This window comes from Equus caballus, chromosome 3 (genome assembly GCF_041296265.1).
Source record: "Equus caballus isolate H_3958 breed thoroughbred chromosome 3, TB-T2T, whole genome shotgun sequence".
Classification (NCBI taxonomy): Eukaryota; Metazoa; Chordata; class Mammalia; order Perissodactyla; family Equidae; genus Equus; species Equus caballus.
In genome coordinates, this window is record NC_091686.1 from 55,876,069 (window position 1) to 55,889,362 (window position 13,294).

Genomic DNA, 13,294 nt, shown 5'->3' on the forward strand with positions numbered 1-13,294 from the left:
GACCTTGAGTGTGTGTGTCTGTGGCTTCCCTTTATTCCAGAAGCGAGATTTCTGGCTCCCCATGTGGCCTCCTCTGGCATCGTGGGTGACTGGCATCATTACCACTAGGTAGTGATGAAAGTCCTAACTTTCCGCTAGACCTCCTCTGACATCATCTCAGCAGGGAGGGGCTAAGTAAGAGTGGATCCAGGCTCCCCACGTGGTCTCTGTTGATAGCACAGGGTCAGCTCCTTATAGGCTGGCTGAGATGAAAGTCTTGGCTCCCCTCTTAGCCTTCTCTGACACCACCCCGAAAGTGGAGGTGGGGCACCTTGTTACAGCCTCTCCAGTGTGGACGTCTAGGCTCCACACTCAACCCTGGTGTGCATAGTGGGAGTGGGGCCAGAGATTTTTCTGTGGTGTTTGGCAGAAGTAGAGCCATTATTGTCTAAAATTTTCTATCTTGCTACACTGCCTCATTCCTGTTCCTTTGATTAGAGTACAGGCTTTTGTTGGGGCTTTTTTGTCTACTTCAGTTGGCATTTCGGGGTTGCCGATGTCTTCAGCCCCAAGTCTGAGATATACGAGGCAAAAAGAAAACTCAGCGAACTTAACTCCTTGTCATTCCTTGGGTCCTATGGTCCCTGGCCAGTCTGTCTTCCTCTCCACCTTTCAGAGTTTTCTTCGGTTTGTTTTCAATGTAGTCATGTGCCACATAACGATGTTTCAGTCAATGACGAACTGCATATAGGATAGCGGTGTCGTAAGATTAGTACCTAAGTGTGTAGCAGGCTATACCATCTAGGTTTGTGTAAGTACACTCTGTGATGTTCACACAATGACAGAATTGCCTAATGACACATTTTTAAGAATGTGTCCCCATCATTATGCAATACATGACTATGTATGTTCAGGGATTTTAGTTGTACTCAGCTGGAGGAATAGGGAAAAGTATCTCTACTCCATCTTCCCAGAAGTGGGAAAGTCATGTATTATTATTATATTTTAAAACATTTTTCTAAGAGCAGTTTTAGGTTCACAACAAAATTGAGAGGAAGATACAGAAATTTCCCATATGTCCCCTGCCCCCACACATGCATAGCCTCCCCCATTATCAACATCATTCACCAGAATGGTACATTTGTTACCAAGGATGAACCTACATTGGCACACCATAATCACTCAAAGTCCATAGTTTACCTTAGGGTTCATCCTTGGTGTTGTACATTCTGTGGGCTTGGACAAATGTATAATGACATATATCCATAATTATAATATCATACAGAGTATTTTCACTACCCTAAAAATCCTCTTTGCTCTGCCTATTCATTCTCCCCCCTCAATTGATCTTCTTATTGTTTCCATAGTTTTGCCTTTTTTAGAATGTCATACAGTTGGGATCACACAGTATGAAGCTTTTTCAGATTGGCTTCTTTGACTTAGTTATATAAACTTAAGTTTTGTCCACATCTTTTCATGGCTTGATAGCTCATTTCTTTGTAGTGGTCAATAATATTTCATTGTCTGGATGTATCACCATTTATTTATCCATTCACCTACTGAAGGACATCTTGATTGCTTCTAAGTTTTGGCAATTATGAATAAAAGCTGCTGTAATCATCATTGTGCAGGTGTTTGTGTGGATGTGTTTTCAACTCCTTTGGGTAAATACCAAGGAGAACAATTGCTGGATCATGTAATAAGAGTAGGTTTAGTTTTATAAGATACTGTCACACTGTCTTCCAAAGAGGCTGTACCATTTTGCATTCCCACTGGCAATATATGAGAGTTCTTGTTGCTCCACATCCTGGCCAGCATTCGTTGTTGTCAGTGTTCCAGATTTTGGCCATTCTAATGGGTGTGTAGTGGTATCTCATTGTTTTAATTTGCATTTCTGGATAACATATGGTGAGAAGCATCTTTCCATATGTTTATTTGCCATCTGGTTTTCTTCTTTGGTGAGGGGCCTGTTAAGGTCATTGACCCATTTTTAAATTAGGTCGTTTGTTTCCTTATGTTGACTTTTAAGATTTCTTTGTATATTTTGGATAATAGTTCTTTATCAGATGTGTCTTTTGTAAATAATTTCTCCCAGTCTATGGCTTGTCTTCTAATATTCTTGACATTGTCTTTTATAGAGCAGAAGTTTTGAATTTTATCGAAGTCCAGCTTATCAATTATCTCTCTCATGGATCATGTCTTTGGTTTTATATCTAAAAAGTCATCACCAGACCCAAGGTCATCTAGGTTTTTTCCTTTGTTATCTTCTAGGAGTTTTATAGTTTTGCGTTTTACATTTATGTCTATAATCCATTTTAAATTAATTTTTGTAAAGGGTGTAAGCTCTGTTTCTAGATTCACTTTTTTGCATGTGGGTGTCCAGTTGTTCTAGCACCATTTGTTAAAGAGACTAACTTTGCCCCCTTGTATTGTCTTTGCTCTTACGTCAAAGATCAGTTGACAAAATTTATGTGAGTCTGTTTCTGGGCTCTCTACTCTGTTCCATTGATCTACTTGTCTATTTTTTTTGCCAGTACCACACTGTCTTGATTACCGTAGTTTTGTAGTAAGTCTTGAAGTTGGGTAGCTTTAGTTTTCCAGCTTTGTTCTCCTACGATATTGTGTTGGCTACTCTGAGTCTTTTGCTTCTCCGTATAAACTTTAGGATCACTTTGTTGATATCCATAAAATAACTTGCTGGGATTTTGATTGAGATTGCATTGAATCTACGAGTTTATGAGTTTATCTTGAGATCAAGTTGAGAAGAACTGACATCTTGACAGCATTGAGTCTCTCTATCCATGAACATGGAGTATCTCTCCATTTATTTCGTTCTTCTCTGTTTTGTTAATCGGTTTTGTAGTTTTCCTCATATAGATCTTGGACATATTTTGTTAGATTTACACCTAAGTATTTAATTTGGAAGAATACTAATGTAAATGGTATTGTGTTTTTGATTTCAAATTCCACTTGTTCACTGTTGGTATATTGGAAAGCAATTGATTTTTGTATATTAACTTGTATCCTGCAAACTTGCTATCATAATTTATTAGTTCCAGGAGTTTTTTGGTTGATTCTTTGGGGTTTCCTATATAGACGATCATGTCATCTGTGAATAATAGTTTTATGTCTTCCTTCCCAATATGTACACATTTTTTTCTCTCTTGCCTCCTTGCATTAAGGACTTCTAGTATGATGTTGAAAAGGAATGGTGAGAGGGGATATTACTTTTTTCAAGTTACATTATCATAATTTTTGTATAGTTGTGTCACTATTCTTATTTCATTCTTCTGATTTTAACAGTATTACTGGTCTTATAGATTTAGAAATGCTGAAGCGTGCAGAGGAGACAACATCAGCATGCAACAGGGCACAGTTCTACCCTCTGCATTGTTCACAATTCTTACAAATAGCTAAGATGAATGCCTAAAAGCTAATAATATATTTGCATCTCAAAAAACTGGGAGTGATAGTTAATATAGAGGATCATAACATCAAGATTCAAAAATCCTTGATGAAATAGTATTCTCAAATATTACATTATGCATTTTGATTCAGAAAATAAATTATATAATATGCTATAAAGGGCAAAGCCGGCCTAACATTGGTTCTCGTGGAGCCAGCAACAAGCAAACAAAAATCAGAAGGAGGGCAGTGCTTATATAATTAGAAATTAGATAACAAGCAAAGGCAACCGGTATTCATGCAGCCTGTACTTGTTGCCAAGCACTGGCGCAGATGTATTGTAGAGGCCAAGGAATCTGACACAATCCAGGAGTGAGTGGCCAGAATAAGGGAGGTAACTGTCACTCTGTGTGCTGGGATGTGTGGGCGATATGTGGCCGTTGTGCCCAGATAATTGGAGGCGACAAGCATGGTGATGGGTCACATGAAAGGTCATTGAAAAATATTTAATTTGATGAGGAGAAAGGCAGAGAACATGAAAGATGTCATGTGGAAAAAGAATGAATCATTCTGTCTAGAATCAGAAGTATAAGGTAGCGAGTTTCCTGTTAGTGTAAGTATTTAAGCAGTGGCAAAATGACTAGCTATTAGGGGTAAAAGAAAGTGATCCTGCTTTAGGTGAGCGCTGGACTAGAAGACCTCTGAGGTTCCTTCCAAGAATCCACCATCTCTATGGGCTGAGTTAGAAAAACAGTGGCAAAGTGTTAATGTCAGGGGGTTTCGCCTCACAAACAGCACAGCTGGTCTCTGGCTTTAATGAGATCCAGACATTGGTGAGAGAGAAAAGAGATATTTTTAGTTACAATAAATTCCGGCTATTATCTTAGGAGTTTTATAGGAGAGATGTGTGCAAACAAAAGCTGGATTAAAAGTTTCCAGGGGGACTATTATTCAAACAAAAGAACCCTTGTTTTTGATTGTGGAGTTCGGAGGAAATACGCTATGGGCATTATGAAAGAGAGGCATCTGCTTGTATATTAAAGAAAAACCAACTTCCTATAGGGATACATCTCCTCCAAATTTAATCATGAATCAGAAGACAAAAGACTCTCTCTCTCAAGCGCTCTGCTTAATTTTATCGCAAAGTCTAAAGAGATAAGTGAGCGAGGTTGCCATCTAGTGATGTTTTCTGGTTTTCAGCTTTAGAGGCTCTTGAGCATGGGTCTCCGCGGCACAGATCCTCAAACCTGGCTGATCATTAGCCTCCCCTGGAAGGTTCCCTAAACCACAGATTCCTGGGACCCCCACCCCCACCCCGAGGCCAGAATCTTCAGAGATGGAGATCTCCAGAGGTTCTGCTTTATTTTAAGGATCTTCAGATGACTCTCTTGGACCTAGCCTGCCACAGTGCTTGGAATTAACTGCCCTGGGGCATGCTGCCTGTGAGATAAAGTGTCACAGAGGCAAATTTATGTAAAGTGCAGTATTTTCCAACTTGTTCTAACAACCTGGTTTCAAGTATATGCAACTTGGTGTTGCATCTTTGTATCTCTGATACTTAAACCAGGCTTGACGCTGCTGGAATTTGCCCTACTGCTATGCCCAAAGGTACACAATCAAAGATGTTCATTGTAACACTGGTTTTAATAATGATAACTAAAATTGAGTTAAAAGTTCCTCAATAGGATTTGGCTAAAAAATGACAGTAAATCCAAGCAGTGAAATTCTGTGCAACCATGTAAAAAGAAGGAGGTAGTTCGATATATGCTGACACCCCAGATGTATTAAGTGAAGAAAGCAAGCTGTGTTTTTAGCAAAGAGGTGATTCTGGTGCAGGAGGTCAGCAGTCGATCTCGGAAACACTGCATTAGTGAGCAGATAGAGTCACATTTGTGATCTAAGACCATGAAGGGGGCCCAGAGATTTCAATTTTTATCAGGTTCCTCAGCTGATTTTCATACAAACCAAAATTTGAAATTGCTAGCTTCGGCATCTTCCCAGAGACCACCAAATCGGTGTCCCAGGTCTCTTCTAGGTGTCTGGCCAGTCCAGACCTACCTCTGTATTCACCTGGCATTGTGGGAATGCTTTCAGTCTATGATGAAGAGATAACGTGTTCTTGCTGGTTATCTCTATCTACAAATAATGAAAATATGATTTAAAGGGAACTTACAAGACACACTTCAAACTTGAACCTTTAGACAGGCTCTTGCGAAACAGAACTTGTTTCCAGTGAGGAGAGGTGGCTGCCCCAGTTCACCGCCATGCGGAAAATCATCTGGTGGCTGACACTGAGGCAAGCCTTCAGGTCACGTACAAATTGGTCATTCTGACAGGATATGACTGCAATGCCTGTCTCTGTAAAAGACAGAACAGAAAGTATGACAAGGAAACAAAGAAGGAACCGAAGGAGCAAAAGTTGAAAGTGTAAAAGGAGCAAAAGGTCCCAAGGGGCTGATTTGAGATGAGTTTGCTGCCTATGTTTCCCAAAGGTTTGGGTTCTGGGAGACTGTCCTCCGTTAATAGACTTTTCAGTTGGTAGAATTTATGAGCAATAATCCATGAGTCTGCGGTGTCCTCATACAAAGTTGGCCAATGTGACCTGTTCAGTGTTGGAGTTCTCTCTTCACAGAGACCCAGACTGCTGAAAGGAATGAGCCCCTCCCAGGGAAGGACCCCCAGCTCGGCCTGCGTGTTTTATAACCAGGTGCGGGAGACCGGAGGGACCAAAGAAGATGGAGAATCTGGGAGTGAAAGGCCCCTCAGACCTCCCCGAGCCTCCCTGTACCCATGGAAACGAGTCTCCACTCGGACTCGCCAACTGTGGTCTCACAGGGAGGACACAATTTTGAGTAAATGAGGAGGCTTCATTGCTCCAGCTTACTCCTGCTTGTTCACCTATTGCACACTCAAAGCATGTGAGTGTGAGCCTTGAGCCAGTTTGCACGTAATCCTTTTTCAAAATAATGTTTACAGCTTTTCTGATCATGAAAGAAAAGAAAAATTCAGTGTACAAATTTACGAAGGATAAAGAAACACGTAAAGGAAAAAATCACTTACAGATGCATCACATTATCCCTTCCGGTCTTTTTTCTACGTCTATGTTTAAAAACACTTTAAGAAAACTGGTATCACACTTTATATTCTGTTTGGTATCCTGTTCTGTATCATTTTACCACATTACTAAATATTTTGAAATCATTAAAAAATTTCATTATATAACTCGACCACAATTTGTACAATCTACTCTTGAAGGATATTTAGTGGTTTCCCAATTTTTCTCCACCATAAACTCCTGTTTGCTTTTTTAAAATTAAATCTGAATGCTACTGGTTTTTCACCATTGTTCATAATATTAGCTGTTTTTAATATATACATTCTTTATCATATTTAGGAGCGTACCACTTCCTGGTATTCCCTGTTTAGTGATAATTTGAAAATCAGAAATAAGTGTTGAGTATTCGAGAATGACTTTTTGCATCCTTCCAATTTCTCAGTCCAAAAATTTAAAGTCATTTATGTCCCTTTTCTTTCTTTTAAAGCTTCATATCCAAATCATCAGTAAATCTTGTCCGCTCGTGCTTCATCACACACACAGAATCTGACCCCTTCCTGCCATCCCCCTCATCTAGATTGTTACAACAGCCTCCAGACCCTCCCCTGCTTTCACCTTTAGCCGACGACATTCTGTTCTTCGCCACAGTAGCCAGAGTTATCTTTCTAAGATAAGTTGGGCCATCCACTTTTTGTTCACAATCTTCTGTTGAATTTCCATCTCACTCCTTAGTCTACAAGTCTCTGTCTTCTATGCTTCCATTGCGTGGACTTGATCTCCTCCCACTCCCCGTTTGCACATCCACTCCAACCATGTTGGTTTCCCTGCTGTCCTCAGTATGCCAGACAGGATACTGCCTCAGGGCCTCTACACATGCTGTTGATCCTGCCTAGAACACTTTTTTCCTTCATATGCACATAGCTAGCTCCCTCATCTTCCTCAGAATTCTGTTCGAATGTCATTCCAGTGCAGCCTTTTCTGATCATCCTGTTTAAAACAGCAATTTCCATCACCCTTCCCTGCTTTATTTTTTCCACAACATTTATCACCATCTAACATACTCTTCCTTTTTATTATACTGCCTGTCTTTCTTCCATTGGAATGTAAGTTCCATGAGGGCATCTTCAGCACCTAAGACAGTATCTGGCACACAGTAGACGGTCAACTGAACTCAACTGAATTGAGCTGAACTCAACTCAACTCAAATATTTGTTCAATGAATGACACTGTCATTTTTTGATGGGAATGGAGCTACTGATGTGATGTATTTTAGGACTAGATTTCGTAATATTGAACTGCTTTCATACTTCTAGGATGACTTCTTTTTGGTCATACTGAATGACTCTTTTTATTGAGGCAAAATTGGTATATAACATTACACAAGTTTCAGGTGTACAACAGTATAGTTCAACATCTGTATACACTACAGTGTGCTCACCACCAAAAGTCTGGTTTCCATCCATCGCATACAATTGATCCCCTTGACTGATTTCGTCCACCCCCTGACCCCCTTCCCCTCTGATAACCACCAATTTGTTTTCTAACTATGAGTTTGTTTTTGTTTTGTTTAGTTTCCACATAGGAGTGAAATCATACAATATTTGTCTTTCTCCCTTTGATATTTCACTCAGTGTAATACCCTCAAGGTCCACTTGTATTGTCATAAATAGCAAGATTTTATCATTTTTTATGGCTGAATAGTATTCCGTTGTGTGTATATGTGTGTGTGTGTACATATATATATATATATATATATGCATATACGGATCACATCTTCTTTATCCATTATCCATCAGTGGACACTTAGGTTGTTTCCATATCTTGGCTATTGTGAATAATGCTGCAATTAACATAGGGGTGCACATATATTTTTGAATTCATGTTTTTGTATTCTTAGGATAAATACCTAGGAGTAGAATAATTGGATCATATGGTAGTGCTATTCTTAATTGTTTGAGGAATCTCCATGCTATTTTCCATAGTGGCTGTTCCAATTTACATTCCCACTCACAGTGTACAAAGGTTCCCTTGTCTCAACATCCTGTCCAACACTTGTTATTTCTTGTCTTTTTGATGATAGCCATCCTAACAGGGGTGAGGTAATATCTCATTGCGGTTTTGATTTGCATTTCCCTAACAATTAGTGATGCTGAACATCTTATCATATGTCCCTTGGCCATTTGTATGTCTTCTTTGGAAAAATGTCTGTTTAGTTCCTCTGCCCATTTGTTAATTGAGCTGTTTTTTTGTTGTTCTGAATGACTCTTTAAAAGTAATTTTGCAATTAAATTTGCTTGGATTTTTCCAATCTATGTTCAAAAGCGATGTTGTCTTACGGTTTTCGTATTTTGTTCTGTTTTTTTAAGGATTTGATGTCAAGGTCATCTTAGCTTCATAAAATGGAGGGGGCAGCTTTCCATCTTTCCCACTATTTCCAAAAGAGTGCACAGTGCATGATTCATGAGAATTATCTATTTGCTGACGTGTGAGAGAACACACTAATAAAGCCATTTGGTTCTGAGGACTTTCTGAGAGGCAATTCTTTGATGACGTTTTCCAGTTTCTTTCATGGTTAACGGTATATTCAGGTTTTAAGATTTTTCAGGATTTATATGTTTCCAGAAAAGACTGCTTCATAGAAATGTGCTAATTTATAATCATAAAATTGTTTTTGTTATTATCTTATATTTTAAATGTCTCTTTATCTGGTGTTATATTCTTCTTTTCTTCTTTTTTTAAAGATTGGCACCCGAGCTAGCATCTGTTGCCAATCTTCTTTTTTTCCCTTCTTCTTCTCCCAAAAGCCCCCCAGTACCTACTTGTATGCTCTAGTTGCGGGTCCCTCTGGTTGTGCTATGTGGGACGCCGCCTCAGCATGGCTTGATGAGCAGGGCCATGTCCACGCCCCGGATCTGAACCAGCAAAACCCTGGGCTGGCAAAGCGGAGCCCACAAACTTAACCACTCAGCCACAGGGCAGCCCCAATATATTTGTATTTTCATTAGCAGTTTCCTTTAAATTCTTTATCCTTTCTTCGTCTCTGTGAGATCCTTCAGAGGCTTCTCTATCTTATTGTTTTAAGTAAAACTTGTTAAATTCAAATTGTTTAAGTTCCATTACTAATCTATTAATCTAAAAACAGTAAAAATCTACTTAAAATTCAAATATAGTAATAACCATATTTCTAAATAGGGAGCATATACGCTCTTCTAAACTTTCCCCATGAATTTATAGAGTATTGTTCATTGAATAAAAGTGTCTACTCACAGCTCTTCTTGCCCTTATTATTTAAAGTCTAAACCATGCATGTTCATGTGGATTTTCTTGCAGGTATCGTGTGAATCCACTCATCCTTTCGACTTTTTTCTCATCTGGGTTTCTGGCCTTGAGAGTGCACTGGAGCTTTGCTCTTTCTCTCCAGATTTCCTCATTAAATTTTTCTAAGCCTTTGTTCCTCCCTCTTCCCCTTCTGTCCCAATTCCCCTTTCATGACTTTCCTCCATATCTATCTATTTCTTCCCTTTTTCTCTGAGCTGTCCAATACTACCTTATAACACCTATGATTCTGGGTATCAATATCTTGACTGGCAGAGGTTACCTTATTAGAAGTTGTTTTTGAAGCTTGGGCTTCTGTGAAAGCCTCATAGTGTCTTTGAAACTAACGCCACCTTGAGTGCCTGCTTAGTTCAAAGCAGATCCTAAAGACTGAGTGAGGAGACAATGGTACGTTTCTTCTAGATTATACCAGTGGCCCTTTGAGCATCCTTACTGCTAGTCTTCTGCCTTCCAACTCCCCTCACCCATCTCACTCACCACCACTTCCCCATCCGATGGTTGGACTGATCTTTCCTAAGCTCTACAATACATATAGTAGCGTTTAAGGTCGACTGTCAAGCCCTCAATTGCTGTTGGAACTTACTGTCTGCGCCCCTCTGAATGTGTTATACCTCAAGGAAAAGAGATTTTACTGTATCTTTGCTTTTTCATTCAGCTAGAGTTCATCTCTTTCCTCGGAACTCCTATAATCCGTTCGTTTATATTTCTGCTATTGAACTTACCACAGTCTGCCTTGTATCTTTTGTATGTGTTCTCCTTGACTTGTAGTCTTGATAAGGGCCAGGAGCATCTCTTCTCTTCTTCTTTTGATCCCCATGGAATTTTGTAAAATACGATCATTCGTAGATGTTTTTCAACTGAGCTGAACATTATGCCAAACAGAATCAAGATATCTTGCACTGACTGGCTGAAGTTGCTAAGAACAGATTAATTAGGACTGCAAAATCAAAGCAGGTTTTACAAGCAGAGAAATCTAGGAGAGCGAGGTTGGAAGGAGGAGTGGGCGTGGAAATAAACTCCGGAGCCTGGAAAGATCTTTTCTTTTTGGGCACAAGGTGGCAGACCATGCTCATTTCAATTATTGCATGCAAGGCAGCTTTGTGAGGCTGGAATTTTCTGCCCTATTTTGGAAAACTATGTTTATAAAAAAAAAAAAGCAAAGCTAGTGTAGCTTGATGGCTGAAACCTAGGTTTGTATAAAGCACAGACCCGCTGCCTGACTGCGGGTGGTGCTTCCGGGCCTCTGGTCCTTCTGTTTTAAACTCACTCCTCCATGGCTGCCTCCCAAACAATGCATCGCACATGTTGAAACGTTTTGAGTTTCCCTGAAATGGATGAAGAAAATCTGAACATTGTCAGTATTTGAATAAATATGCGTGAACACTCAAGCTTGGAGAGAGGAAACAAAATCCAACCAGAGAATTGAAATGTAGTTTCTCCACTAGATAGCAGACCAAGACAGATGACCTTTGGAAGGTCCCGCCTCTAATCACCCAACTAAAACGTTGGTTTTCTCTGTCAGCTGACTTTTTTCCCTTTACAACACCAAGTATTTTTCATGTCATTAGACCGTTCACATGTAAAGGTTTGGTATAATCTGGGATATAAGTAGCAGAGTGAGTTCAGTTCATTTATCTGCAATTTAAATTCTGATATAGTTTTCTTCACTTCATTAATTGCCTCCAGTTTTATGTGTGTGTGCGCCAAAATTGTCTTTTATTAAAAAAAAAAAGCAAAGTACTAAGAATAGTTTATTCTGGAATTCTCATGGTGACTAATTTATTAGGTGATGTGTTAGGTCTTTCCATTGATACTGATTTCTGTCAAACCTAGCCGACGGAGAATAAATAAGGGAAAAAAGATATTCCTTGTTTTCATGTTCTACTTAGCATTCTTTTCAGATTCTCTCTCTTGCTATACACATATACATACACACACATACTATATGAATGTGTGTGAATATGTACACACTCTCTCAACGTACATGTCTGCAGATGTACATTCATAGATATAATGTCTATTATATATTGTGTATGTCTCTTTATATGATATATGGCAGCACAGTGAGTGTTTAGGAGTGAAGACTCTGGAGCCTGACTTCCTGGATACAAATCCTAGCTTACTAGTTGGAACACTTACTAACAGTCGTCTGCCTCAGTTTCCTCATTTGTAAAATGGGGATAAGAATGGTACCCATGTAATAGGCTGGCAGTGCAGGTTGAAGGATTTAATAGGGTGTGGCACGTGTTAACCATTATTTGTGCATGTCTGGAGAAACTGATTTATTCCACAGCTTATATCGCAACGTTTATTTCGTAAGAAAAGCGCCTTCTATCTATCCACTGTGGGAGCTTGGATCTCTTGAAGACGCCACAATGTTGACACTGACTTGTATTCACTTGTGTTATATGTATTATTCAACTCAGTAATCTAGGTGTGTATGGAACATGCCAGTCATGGTTTCAGCTGTTTGGGAACTTACGTCTTACAGAGACAAGAGAAATCATATGCGCCTTTCTTTCTCTATCCTGTCTCTCTCTCTTTCTTCTTGTCTCAGCCCTTCTCATTTACAAGAATGTCAGGAAGGGAGAGGCATACCAATTAGTAATTCAACCCAGCTGCCAATAACCAAAAAGCAGAGCAGTTGCTTAACAAATAGAGAATCATTTTCCTCAAAGAACAAGCGCTCTGAAGGCAGGAGGGCTGCCGGAGCAGATCTAGTGGCATCGCTATGATTATTTGGTCCTTTTATGTTAGAAAACCTAACACTGCTCTTTTACTATCACACTCACAATATTTCTGACACCAGATGTGTGGGGTTTTTTTCCCCACACCAAGCACTTCTGTGACACCAGCTGGGTGTCCTACAATTTAACTCAATTAAATTGAGTTAATCTAATTCAAGTTAAGGGGTAAGTCCCACAAGACTGCCCCCTCCCCATTCGGATGCCAATTGCAAGTCCAGGTTGTCACCTGTGCCTCTGACCTATCAGCTATAAATAAGAGGCTCCCACAACCCCCTCCTTGGGTTCACAGAACTCAGGAAGACAATTTACTTACTGTTTACCGGTTTATTGTAAAAGGGTATGATAAAGGATGCAGATAAACAGCCAGATGGAAGAGATGCATAGGGCAAGGTGTGTGGGAAGGGGCGCAGAGCTTCCGTGCCCTCTCCAGGTGGGCCACTCTCCCCGCACCTCCACATATTCACCGACCTGGAGGCACTCTGAACTCCATACTTTTGGGATTTTTTTGGAGGCTTCCTTACATAGGCATAATCAGTTATTAACTCCATTTCCAGCCCCTCTTCCCTCTCTGGAGATTGGGGGTAGGGCTGAACATTTCAAGCTTTTAATCATGGCTTGGTCTTTCTGGTCACCAGCCCCCATCCAGGAGCCCACTCAGGGTCACCTCATTAGAACAAAAGATACTGCTGTCATCCAAGAAACTCCAAGGGGTTTGGGAACTCTACGTCAGGAACTGGGGTCAAAGACCAAACATTAGAACAAGAGATGCTCC